General features: G+C 46.5%; 1 protein-coding gene across 1 annotated transcript in view; it reads left to right on the top strand.

Moving 5' to 3' along the window:
- CLPTM1L (CLPTM1 like) overlaps positions 1–13339 on the top strand; it is a 113224-nt gene that overhangs the window by 41774 nt on the left and 58111 nt on the right. The gene's annotated exons all lie outside the window — the stretch shown is intronic.

Here is a 13339-nt window from a genome sequence, read left to right as displayed (position 1 = left end):
TGGCTGCCAGCCAGTTGGCAAATAAGAATTCAACTGTCCATTGATCACCCATCTTCATAACAAAACAGCAACTTGATCTGCTGTTGAATATACATATTGGTTTAAAAATTAATGTAGACTGTAATCAGAAATTAGTGAAGGGTCAAAGATACAATTGATACTTGTCTGATTGTTAGAAATAAATTTTTTATCTCCTGGAAAGAATTATTAGTTTATAAATTATCAACTTTTATAGAAAATGTAACCTTCTTAATTGTAAAAATATTTAACTCTTAAGTGAAATAATGTAGTGTCAATTTCTTTATTTAGCCTGAGTTAAACGAAAACCTGAAAAGCATTGCATATGAATGCTGGCTCAGATTTTCTGCTTTGAGATTTTCTAGCAGCGAGGAGGGAACGTAACTGTCGAACAGATTACAGTTCTGATTCCCTCACTGATTCTGCACAAACGATGTCCCTAGTGGAGTCTAAATAGCCATGGGTCTGCTCTAAACTTGCCAGATGGTACCACTGTCAAGGGCGCTGTCTGCCAGTTGGAAATTGCCAGAGCACACAGTCTCTGGGTGTCATTCTTTATGCCATTGACACACCTTATGTCATTGTTACAAGGGCATTTAGGGGCTGGTTATACTGACTTAGTTCCTCTACGCCAGGAGAGTCCTCAACTGGGGAGTTGTGGCCATTTTTTGCCTAATCAGAGAAAAGGGAGAGAAATGAAGCAGAGAATCTGGACTATTTTGTGTTAATACTGTCTTGCCCTTCAAGCAGCGGGAGATATGTGTTCTCCAAGAATGGTTTATGTCCTTGTTAGAGAAATGTGTGCGCACACTCAGAATTCTCTATTCATCTATTTATTGTTTCGTGGCTCAGCAACAGACCTTACAAATTCATAAAACTGTCATCAGGCCTTCAGCAGGTAGTCATGCTTTTTCTTCTGCTCAAACACTGTTCTGTCTCTCATGTGACTGTATGAACTAATTCACCAATAGTAAAATTCTTTCTGCACCTACCCATTTAACAGTATGGGCTAATGGGGTTCCTTCTACTATTCCATTTTGATGTAGTGACCAGTCATCTGAGATCATTACCTTACCCAAGAAGCACTTGCACCTTGTTGCTTCCAGCAAGGTACTTATCTCCAAGCAGATGACTTCAACTCTTAATGGAACAAAACATTGAGGAAAATGCCCTTATTATTCATTTGCCCATATTCCTTCAGCAGCAGAAATGTGCAGTGAGTGTGCCCCTCATATTGCCTGTCCTCCTGGGACTGACCAGAGTCCACTCAGGCCAGTACTACTTCGAGTCTTGGGGCAATGGCTCTGACAACAAGCAGGTCTCCAGCAGCACTCTGGAAGAATCTCCACCTCGCCTTCCCAAGCCTTTGGTGGCTAGTCTGTCCACTCTATATAACCTGGTATATAGATGGTCAAATTTCCTGCATGGCACTTCAGGCTACCACACTGGTGCTACTCCTCCCCTTTGCTGCTCAGCAGCTGCTGAAGAAAGTGGCCCATAAGGGTTTGTCTGCACTGAAATGTAAGCCCAGATTTAGTGGGACTCAGGTCAGTGAACCCTAGATTAGAGAACCCAGGGTTTAAGCATCTACATCAGTGGTTCCCAGACTTGTTCCGCCACTTGTGCAGGGAAAGCCCCTGGCGGGCTGGGCCAGTTTGTTTACCTGCTGCGTCCGCAGGTTCAGCCGATCGCTGCTCCCAGTGGCCGCGGTTCACTGCTGCAGGCCAATGGGAGCTGCTCAAAGCAGGGAAGTACTGGCTGCTGCTTCCAGCAGCTCCTATTGGCCTGGAGCAGTGAACCGCGGCCACTGGGAGTGGTGGTCGGCCGAATCTGCGGACGCGGCAGGTAAACAAACTGGCCTGGCCCGCCAGGGGCTTTCCCTGCACAAGCGGCGGAACAAGTTTGGGAACCACTGATCTACATTGATTATCAACCCTAAGTAAATAATATTCTAACCTGGGCTTGAACCCAGGGCTCTGGCATCCACACTGTATCACACAGACCAGATTTCAACCAACCACATCCCAGACTTAATAGCACTTTCCCAAAACATGGTCTCTGTAGCCCTTTGACTGTGGTGCAGTGTGGGATCCACCCTGCATGTTACAGGAAGCTTGACAATTCTGCAAACATCTTGCCAAGCCATTGTTTTTGTCTGTGTGCTCTCAGCAACTGGAGCCGGCAATACCAAGGAGGTGTGCCACTTTAAGAATTTCTCTCGCTGTTTCAAGAAATGGGCAGAAATTCCGTGAGATGGTGGACATTTCAGCAGTATTTTCTGACCCATCAAAGGTGCCTGAGAGAACTTCTGATGGAGCAGGACACAGACATGGCAGACTTGAACTGGCTGCTGCCGCTCATGACTCTTGGGATAGCCACGGATACCACCTACTGGGACATCTAGAGCAGGGCCACAAGCTCAGATTGGTGAGACCAAATCATTTTGCAGATCTGGGATGACCAGTAGCAGGTCCAGAACTTTCACCTGAAGAAAGATACATTTCTGGAACTTTGCGAGCAGCCTCTCCCGACCTTCCCTAAAGACAGGTGCATGAGGGTGGTCGTGCCAGTTGAGACACGGGTTCCTAGAGCACTCTGGAAGCTGGCTACTCCAGATTGCCAACCAGTCTGGGGTTGGAAAGTAGACTGTGGGTACAGTGGGGATGGAGGCTTCTGAGGCATTCAGATGTGTGTGGTTTTACCCTGAGGGCCAAGTATAAAAGAGATTCCTGAAGTAATTGCTGGCTGTTTGAATGCAGTTTCCGAAATGCACGAGGGCCATTGATGGGACTAGTGCCTATAGTTTGCGCTCCTCAAAGGGCACATGAGTACATAAACTGAAGTATTCCATTGTTATTCGATGGCTCGTGGACCACAGAGGTCGATTTTTGAATGTCAATGTAGATTATACTGGGTAAATTCTTTGAGGGCTTGCTCATATTGATTCCATTCTAGGTGTGTGCACGCCCACTTGCGTGGTTGTCAGAGATTTTTGCCTTAGCGGTATCCGTTGGGCTAGCTGTGACGCCCTCTGGAGTGCCGTGTTCATGTGGCGCTATATCAGGTGCTGCCGGCCCTATGCCCTCTCAGTTCCTTCTTACTGCCCGTGGTAGTTAGTTGGAGTGCTTTTTCTTGTCTAGCAAGGGCTAGCATTTTTTTCTCCTACAAGCTTTGTGCCTTAGGGCCTTTTGTAAATAGTTTTTGTGTAGTGTAGTTGTTGGTAGTAGTTTGGGTCCCAGTGGGGACTTCACTCCAGGCAGGGCATGTCCCGGTCTCCTTTGGTAAAGCTCTGCTCATATTGCAACAGGCCTATGCCTGTTAGCAACCCCCATAGCAGCTGTCCTAATTGCTTGGGGGAATCACATGCTAAGGATCGGTGCTGGATGTGTAAGAACTTTTGGCCTAGAACCTAAAAGGAGTGGGATATTTGTCTGGGGGCCCTCCTGATGGAGTCTGCCCTTCGCCCAGCTTCCGAGCCATCCATACAGGCTGCACCGAGTGCCTTGGCCTCCGTGCTCAGCACACTGCCAGCACCAGTTGCCGTTGCTGGTGCTGAAAAAGAAAGCAAAAAGGCCCAGCTGCCCGGCTCCGAGCAAAAAGGCCCAAGGGTCATTGGCCAAGGAACCTGTGCCTGGCCGCCAGCCTACTCCGGAGCCACACATCCTCCTGCCTCCCTGCTTGGAGCCTCTAGTGCCCTCAAAGTTCCATCACGGACTCCTGGGAAAGGTATGGGTCCCACGCCCCTGCCGGCACCGTCGTCCTCCCAGGTGCAGAAAGAGCACACGTTTCCACATGCTCCCATGACGACTCTGGTGCCGCAGGACTCTGCTTAGGCTCCCCAAGAGGGCAAGTCAGCTGCCAAGACCCCTCAAGGGGCAGGGGAAAACCGCTGGTCACTGGAGAGGAGGCGACATTCCTCTCCATCGTGCTGAGGATCCTGGGACAGGTCTGAGACTCGTCATCAATTGCCCAGACTAGCATCCAGATTCTTTCAGCATCGCTCACCTGATTACTCCCTATGCTGTTCCCAGCACCGGTCATCCTCCCGTCCGTCTTCCTCTTGACATCAGTCCTGACCACTGGCGCAGTGTGTTCCCCATCTCAGCACTGATGAGCATTCCCCATCTCGGCACTAGTCTCCCTGGCACTGACACCAGTCTCCCGCATCGGTCGCTGGTCGCCGGTAGCCATGACCAGTAAACAAACCCAGGTGTCAACGGCCCCTCATGGTCACCGGAAGGTGATTCCTCTGGCATGGAGGGCCAGTTCAGTCCAACGCCCAAGCCCCAGCAGTAGGATTGGGCACTGGAACCCACACCGTCGGCGATGGTTGCATGTGATATATGCCATTGTGTGCCAGCAATGCTCTGCCATGTACATTGGCCAGACTGGACCATCTCTACGCAAAAGAGTAAATGGACACAAATCAGACGTCAAAAATTATAACATTCAAAAACCAGTTGGAGAACACTTCAATCTCCATGGACACTCAATAACAGACTTAAAAGTGGTAATTCTTCAAGAAAAAAAATTGGCCTCATTACCACTACAAAAGTGATTTTTCTTCCTGTTGATAATAGCCCACTTCCACTTTAATTGAATGTCTCATTAGCACTGACTCCCCACTTGGTAAGACATCTCCCATCTTTTCATGTACTGTATTTTCCACTCCATGCATCTGATGAAATGGGTTTTAGCCCACGAAAGCTTATGCCCAGATACATTTGTTAATCTCTAAGGGGCCACAAGTACTCCTTGTTGTTTTTGCTGATACAGACTAACACGGCTACCACTCTGAAACCAGGGATCTCGGAGCGGTTCACCTGACCTGCCAGGCTTTCTTGCCCCCCGTAAGAGGCAAGGTGGTGCAGGTCCTGATGGACACCACAATGTATATCAACAGGCAGGAGAGTGCCAGGTTTTCGGCCCTGTGTTGGGAAGCTCTCAGCCTCTGGGACTTTTGTGTGTGCCATGTCATTCGTAAAGTAGCCGCCCACCTGCCTGGAACCAAGAACATCTTGGCAGATCACCTCAGCAGGACCTTCTCATCTCGCCACAAATGGTTGCTCCATCCAGAGGTGATCAGACTAGTCTTCCACAGGTGGGGGACTCCCCAGGTGGACCTGTTCGTGTCCAGGCAGAACAGAAAGTGCCACATGTTCTGTTCTCTGCAGGGCAGGGATAAGGGCTCCCTGTCAGACCCCTTCTTGATTCCGTGGTCGGGAACACTAACGTACACCTTTCTGCTGGTACCATTGATCCACAAGGTCTGGAAGCAAGACAAAGCAAACGTCATCCTCATAACCCCAGTGTGGCCTCACCAACGCTGGTTCAGCATGCTACTGAATCTTTTGGCTGCTGTAGCTGTGAAGTAGAAGCGGTTCATGTGTTGGGCCTCAACTTGACACATTTGGGCTGAAGAGGCCCCGCTGCAGGATGTCCTAGACTATCTGCTGCACCTTAAGCTCCAGGGCATGTCACTCTCTTCGATCAAGGTCCAACTGGCGGCCATTTCGGCGTTCCACCCTCCATTTCAAGGCAGGATGGTCTTCATCCATCCTATGATGGCGCTTCTACTCGCATGGCTGGGACCCGTTTGCCCCGTGGGACCTGAATCTTGTGCTGTCAAAGCTCATGGTTCCCCCACTTCAAACCCTTGGCTTTCTGCTTCCTCCTGCTTCTCTCCTGGAATGTTTGTTTCTTGGTTGCTATAACTTCAGCCTGCAGAGTATCCGAGATCAGGGCGCTCACCTCGGAGCCACCGTTTGTCTTCTAGAAGGACAAAGTCCAGTTGTGCCTGCTCCCGGCTTTCCTGCCCAAGGTTGTTTCCCAGTTTCATACTGGTCAAGACATTTACTTACTGGTCTTCTGTCCCAAGCCTCATGTGATGGATGACAAACACAGGCTGCATATCCTAGATGTCATACGGATGCTGGCTTTCTACACAGATCCTTAAGTCAGTGCACTTATTCATTGCTGTCGCAGACAGAGTGAAGGTGTGATGGGTTCCCCCTGGGGTGCCACCTGGAACTGAGATGCCACTGAGCCTGCCTGTCCCACCAGCCTGGGTGCCCCTTACTTTGTGCTGCTGTGATAGGCTCTCTTACAGGTAGACAGACACCCAGCTGCAGCTATATTCACACACATGCTGAGATCACCTCTGCATGGGAGGGCTCAGCTAAGGAATTGCCCAGCATTCAAGTGCACTCACCCTCAGGAGAGTAAACCCAAAATTGTATTGTCTTGCACTGCACAGAGAACTATACAGTGTAACCTAATTGCAGATCGCCCTCTTGCTCAATGTGGAGAGAGAGATGCACAGCTCCTTCCCCCCGCATTATGTATTTCACAAACTGGGTTTAAAACAAAAAACAAGTTTATTAAGTACAAGAGGTAGATTTAAGTGATTATAAGGGATAGCCAACAGATCAAAGCAGATTACCATAGTAAATAAACAAAATTCGCAAACTGAGCTTAACACACTAGATAGGTGGGATTTAAATTAACAAATTCTTACCCTGAGTGATAAACAGGCTGGCAGATTCTTAAGGCACAAGTTACCTGGGCTTTCGCAGGTTTTCATACACAGGCTAAAGATCCTTTTAGCCTGGGATCATCACTTCCCACAGTTCAGTCTTTGTTCCTCAGGTGTTTCCAGGTGTGTTGTTGTCGGGAGAGTGGGTTACCCCCATGATGTCATTTCCCCCCTTTTATGTCTTCTCCCCACTTGCTGGAAAACTCTTTTGCTGTGACCTGGGTCAAACAGTTCCCATTTTGTAGTGCTATCTCTGAGAGGTTTCTATTGTACACAGTTCCTGGGGTAATCCTTGTGCTTGTGTGCATTTCCACAATAAGCCATTAGCATTGTTTGGCCTTTTTAGTGTCATAGCTGAAAGGCTGCTTGTGGGTGTTTTCAACCTCATGACATGCTTCAGTAACACATACATAGCCAAACTTCATAACTTCACATGCAATGATAGCACATACAATCAAACGAGCTATTAGTATCTAGCAGATCAAGACTTTTAGAATGACACCGTATAAAGATGTGCTGGGTTAGACCCACCCCCCCATCTGGGATTCCATCTCGTGCTGGAGCCTCACTGGTTCCACTCATTCCACCAGCCTGGGTTTCCTTACCCTGTCCTAGCTGTACCAGGCCCTCAAGCCTTTTCTAACACACACACACACACGGCCACACCCTGCAGCAGATACAGACTGAAATCAGCTCTGTGTAGGAAGATTGAGCTCAGGGATTTACTCAGCACTCACGTGCACGCCACCTTTGGAGTGTAAACACAAAATAATATTGTCTTTGCCTTCTCCCTCAATGTGGGGAGAGATGTGCTTTCTCTCTCCCCCTGTACCCCCCCGTATGAATTGTACAAACTGGAATTTGTAAAAAAAACAAAAAAAAAACCCAAAACAAAAACAAAAAACATTTAACTACAGAACGTAAATGTTAAGTGATTATAAGGGATAGCAAACAGAACAAAGCAGATCACTGAGCAAATAAAACAAAACACACAAACTAAGCTTAATACACTCAAGAAACAGGTTACAAAATATAATTTCTCATCCTAAATGTTGTTTTAGGCAGGTTGCAGAGTTTCTGTAGCTTAGAATTCTAGTTATTTCTCTTTACAGACAGGACTCCTGTCTCGGCCTGGACTCAGCCCCTGCCATTTGTTTCCTTCTTGGATGGGGAGGCAATGGACAAGAGTCCTGGTTGACTTCCCAGCCTTAAATAGAATTTACATAAAGCAGGAATCTTTTGTTTCCCAGTCTGACTTCCCACCCCCTCTTAATGGAAAAACATTGAAACCCCAAGATGGGGGTCAAAGCAGCAACCCCGGGAGCGTCTCAGGAAGGCAGGAGATTAGTATCTTCCAAGTCTTACTATTTTTCCTGATGGCCTATTGAGGCTGATTGCCTACGGTCTGGTGGCGTTCCCCCAAGTGTACACGCAGTTATAATTGTTATATACTCATAACTTACATAACTTAAGTTACAGAAAAGATACATGCATGCAAATTAGATAAACACATTCAGTAGATCATAACCTTTTCAGTGATATCTCACATACCCATATTGCATAAAAGAAATCTTAGTTATACCATATTCATATAACTATTTCCATGAAGAATATGGGGTATAACGTCACAAAGGCATATCCTAATTACATCAATTGGGGTGTCAGGGTGTCACAGAAGGGTTGCCCAGTGTCTGCCCAGAGAATATCGTTGTGGATCACAGCCTACATCCACTACTGTTATGAGTTGGCAAAGGTGCCCCCACTGGACTAGGGCGCAGGTGTCATTGGCGCAGGTACCATCCAGATGTTCTCATCTCATTATGCGCTTACCCAGCAAGCTCGGGATGATGCTGGCTTTGGCAGAGCATGGCTGTAAGCTGCAAGACCGTGAACTCCAAACCCACCTCCATTGATACTGCTTGTGAGTAACCTACATGAGCAAGCACTCTAAGAAAAAAACTTACCTACCTTTCGTAACTGTTGTTCTTCGAGATGTGTTACTTATGTCCATTCCATTACCTGCCCTCCTGCCCCTCTGTTGGAGTTGTCTACACCGAGAGGGTGTAGGGCTGGCGGCACCTGATATACTGCCGCATAAGCGCAACGCTCCAGAGCTGACCCTACGGATACCGCTAAGGCAAAAATCTCCAATGACTGTGCACATGGGCTTGCATGCACCTAGGCTGGAATGGACATGAGCAACACATCTCAAAGAACAAGTTACGAAAGGTAGGTAACAGTTTTTTCATGATGCCAGGGTTTTTCACTGATTGGGAGTCAAGATTCATTAACAAGCTGGGACACTATTTGCACCAAATGACATTGTCATAAACGGAGTTACTGTCTCCACAGTTATTTTTGGGGACCCTGTGTACCCCCTTTTGCTTTGGCTTATGAAACCACACCGATATCAGAGGCCCTGACAAATGAAAGTATAATTACATTCTCTGCAGGTGTAGAATGATTGTTGAATGTGCTTTTGGCAGATTGAAATCCCATTAGAGATGTCTACAGACCCATTTAGATGCCAGTATCATCAATGCTATCTGCATTACTGTGCTCTTCACAATCTTTTTGATGCCAGAGGTGAGCCTTTTTCCCCCCAAATGGAAGCATGGCAGTGATGGACTGCTGAATTGGTCCAGTCATCCAGAAAGTGCACCCGTCACAGCTGGAGCTGGATGCACTGCAGCAGAAGTCAGGGATGCTTTGTGCTCCCATATTAGTGACTTGCATGGGCCAATAGAAGAGGGGGAGTAGTGCCTTTATGAATGTGCTTGGGAGGGAGGGGCTGATTATATGGCAATCAATTTCCCCACCCCCACGAGCAATATACTTACGAATGACCTGACCGCTTATCAAATGAGAGAGCAGGGGGTTGATTCATAATATGGTGTGATGTAAGAAAGTGATCGATGAATCTAACTGTGTATTTAGGAATAGCGTTTGCATATAAATTCACAGTTGTCCCTGATCATGTGTTTCCATTTATTATCAGAAATACACATGGTATGATAAACTTCCTTGATAAAATAAAAAGCTTGCTTTATAAACATTTTTTTAGAAAAGTACAAAATTAACCCATTGCCATGCGTGCCAGCTACCACTACCACAACCACACCAAAACCTTAAAAAGCAAGACAAAACAAAGTGCATGAACAAATGCAAAACCGTGAAACCATGTACAAGACAAACTCCCTAATGTTGCATGTCCCCAGTCATCTTTCCCTTCCTTCCATGTTTGCTGCACGCTTTGACACTAGGGGAGAGGGGGTCAATATGGAGCACTGCATGGGGCACAGCTCTGCCCAGCTGCTCTTAGGGCCCGATTGCATGGACCACCCAGCCATGGGGTTGTCCAAGCTATTTCAGGATGGCATCACAGGGTATTGTGGAGGGGACTCGGGCCCTGGTGCATGTACAGCAGGAGCCAGTACTCTTGCAGGTATTAGTGATAGCAGCTGCTCAAACAGTTGTTTCTGTTGAGCTCTGTCATCCACCATTCCTGTTCCAGGAACTGCGAAGCAAGTGCCGGCTCCCGCACTGAAGCTATGTGCTCAAGCTGTGCAGCCAGGCTGAGCCTTTCCTCTTGTTATCCCTTTCCTCTAGCCATAAGTACTCTAGCCATTGGTACTGGAGCTGCTTGTTGGTCCTCTCTACAACTTCAACTAAAATTCATCACGGAACTGCTTCATCTTGGAACAGTCTGTACAAGTACATTGACACAGGCTTCTGCTGCATTGTAGGCAAACTGTGGAGATACTGCAGTCTGTAGAGGTTGAGGACAAGACACAGTTATTGTCTCAAATAGCTAAATGCAGGAGCACAGAAAAAGTCCTTGTGGAATTTCAAGGACATAGAATTATACTTTTCCAAACTGAACTTAAATATATTGTGAGAGGGATGTGACAGACCACAGAAGCTTCCTGGACACAGCCGGGTTAATTTTAGTGACAAGTGCAGACAAAAGGGTAAGGATAAAAAAAACCCAACTGCTTTCCCACGCCCGCCCCTAAAAAGTGCAGAACAATGGGTTGGGGCAGTTGGTGACCATGCCAACAAAAGGTTTCTATATCATTTCAGGAATTCCATAATTATTCTTTTTGGTGCTCAAGTGCCAAAGGGAGATGTTATTCTAAGCTGCCAGTGGGAAAACAACAGTGTATGCAATCAAACTATTCAAATGTATGTTTGTCAGAGGGTGGAGATGGATGGCAGGAGAGAGATCACTAGATCATTACCTGTTAGGTTCACTCCCTCTGGGGCACCTGGCATTGGCCTCTGTTGGTAGACAGGATACTGGGCTGGATGGACCTTTGGTCTGATCCAGTATGGCCATTATCATCTTATGACTGAACAGCACATCTATGAGTGGAGTGGGCTAATCAGATACTGAGGTGGCCCTGGAAAATACACCTGTCCCCAAAATGTGACTACCTAGCTGGAGTTCCTGCTACATGGAAGGTTTACAGCTATTAGCACCCAGGATTGGCTCAGAATTCATGAGGGAATCAATTGGGTGCTGCGTTAGCTTCCACATGGCTTACCCTGTTATACCTACATGCAAACACCCAGCACTCAACTGCCATTCTCTTTTCTCCCTCCTTCTGGCACATTTCTGGACAAAATTTCAAACCTCAGTCATGTTTGGGACAAATTATTTTGCCACCTATGGACTACATTTAATTAAAATGGACTAGATTTGTAACTAGAAAGTGTTTCCACCTCTTCTCTCCCCAGTTTTGTTTCCAGGTGCCTCATTACACTGAGTGGTTACAGAACAGTGTACTTCTGGGGATGGCAATATAAAGTTAGTTTTTATGAAACAGGAATCCCTAGCAAGAAATTCACTTTCAAGGCTTTTTTTTTTTTTTTTTTTTTTTTACTGTTTGCATTTCCTGGTCACCATTTTGAACTCCACATGGTGTGAGGAGGCAGGGATGGAGAATGTTGAGGTGCTGGCATACAGTTGCCATTAGTGGATATATGCTGCTAGTCAGGGCTTGTAATACCATTTGCATTGGTTCGTAGAGGAGAAATGCCTCCTGTTCATATATTAATAAACATTCAAATGGAGCCAGAAACTTACTAGGCTCTGGAATGGCTTCTGTCCCTTCCATTTCTGCTTCTGGTTTCATGACAAGCTGTTTCTTGGCGGCGGAGAGTCAGAAAATACGGCCCCAAGATATACTGCAGGTGCTGTAGTAAAGCCTTTTCTGGGACCAGTGTCAGCAGCAGAGTCACTTTGCTGGTCTTATTTGGCACCTGCTGCTGGCTCCCATAAGTCCCCATGCTGGATTCTGGGGCCAGCAGATTGCCATCCCAGCTGACCAGGTCACTGTGCACCACCATTCTTTGTTATTTGCTGATATGCACGGTCATCCCTGGTACTCTTACTAAAATCCTCTGTTTTGCTGGCCTTTCGCCAGAGATTAACTGAAATCTGACTGTGCTCTGGTGGCCACGAAGCAGTGTGCTTTGTGGAGGACTTTTTCTGGTCAGTCTCCGTTCCAAATTGCAGAAGGTTCTCCAAAGATGTGTTTGCAGCTCATCAGTCAATGAAAACTGCTGCAGTACAACAAGGGAAGGATTCCTTCTGTTTCCCTGGAGTCAGTTGGTGATTTATGGGATAGAGGAGACAAAAGGAAGTTGGCCCATGTGACTCTGGAACATTGTGGGTTCCAAGGACCTGAGCCTGGGGAGGGGGGAGAGGGCCTGCATCTGCACTGCAAAGCAGTAGGGTTTGAACCCTCCACCCCTGCAGCGTCCTAGGATCGTGGGTCCGAGCCCAAGTCCGAGTTTGTGTAGATGGAAGTGGCGTTTGTCCTCAAGCCTGAGTCTGAGCCTACATTGCAGTGACCTTGGCTTTGACTATTCAGATCTTGTGGTGACAACAGATGACCTATGACAATTAAAGTAAGAGGAAAGATTCTAGAACACTGGTGGCAGGAAGTATTGGCACAAAACTGGTAGATTGCAGCATAAAAACTTCTCAGATTCTTATTCCGTAGTTGTGGGGCTGTCAACAAAAGGGTTTTTGCTTCCATAGCATTCACAAAGCCTTGATCATATTTATTCTGGATTGTGGACGGTTTCATAAATTCTAGCTTCAAGAATATTTGTTGGGAGGAAATTGTCAGTTTTGTCAGGGAAGATTGTTCAGATTCACCCTAAACTTTCATCATCCATGGAAACAATATTGTTATGGCAGGAGTCTCCAGCTAGCACAGTTAGTTATACTCAAATTGTTTGTCTTAAAGTGTGACAAAGTGGTTGAATACTGTTCAGTCTTTAAAGAGATTCTTGTATTTGTTTTTTTTTTCCCCCCCAAAGTTATGGCAAACAGTGAGAGTTGGCTCTCTGCCTTAATCTCTTAACTAAAATACATTCTTGAGGCCAAATTGCTTCTACAGGTATATTAAGTATTTTGGCTGAAATTCCTGAAAGAGTATTGCCTGCTGATTTTGACTGACAACCTCTGTTCAGACTGGTGTATACAGTGGGGAAAAAAAAAGTGTTAATGTACCTAGACTCTTAATCATTGATTTATCCTTCCATGGGAAGTCAACCTATAATGTTTCTATCCGTTTTGTTCAGCAGAGGGATGAAAATACATTATGCTGAGGTGATCAATAATGTTTCATTGAAGTTTCAGCCATTGCCTCTGAGGTTCTAGGTATTTGGGGTGATAAGAGGTATTTCAAATTGCTGAGAGCCAAGTAATTATCTCCAAAATTACTGAAAATATCTAGAGAAACAAGAAGTGGCAGGCTCTCTCTTCCTAAT

Source organism: Natator depressus, chromosome 2 (genome assembly GCF_965152275.1).
Source record: "Natator depressus isolate rNatDep1 chromosome 2, rNatDep2.hap1, whole genome shotgun sequence".
In the NCBI taxonomy this organism is placed as follows: domain Eukaryota; kingdom Metazoa; phylum Chordata; order Testudines; family Cheloniidae; genus Natator; species Natator depressus.
The sequence above is the reverse complement of the archived record's forward strand: the minus strand, read 5'-3'. Positions and strand labels throughout refer to the sequence as shown.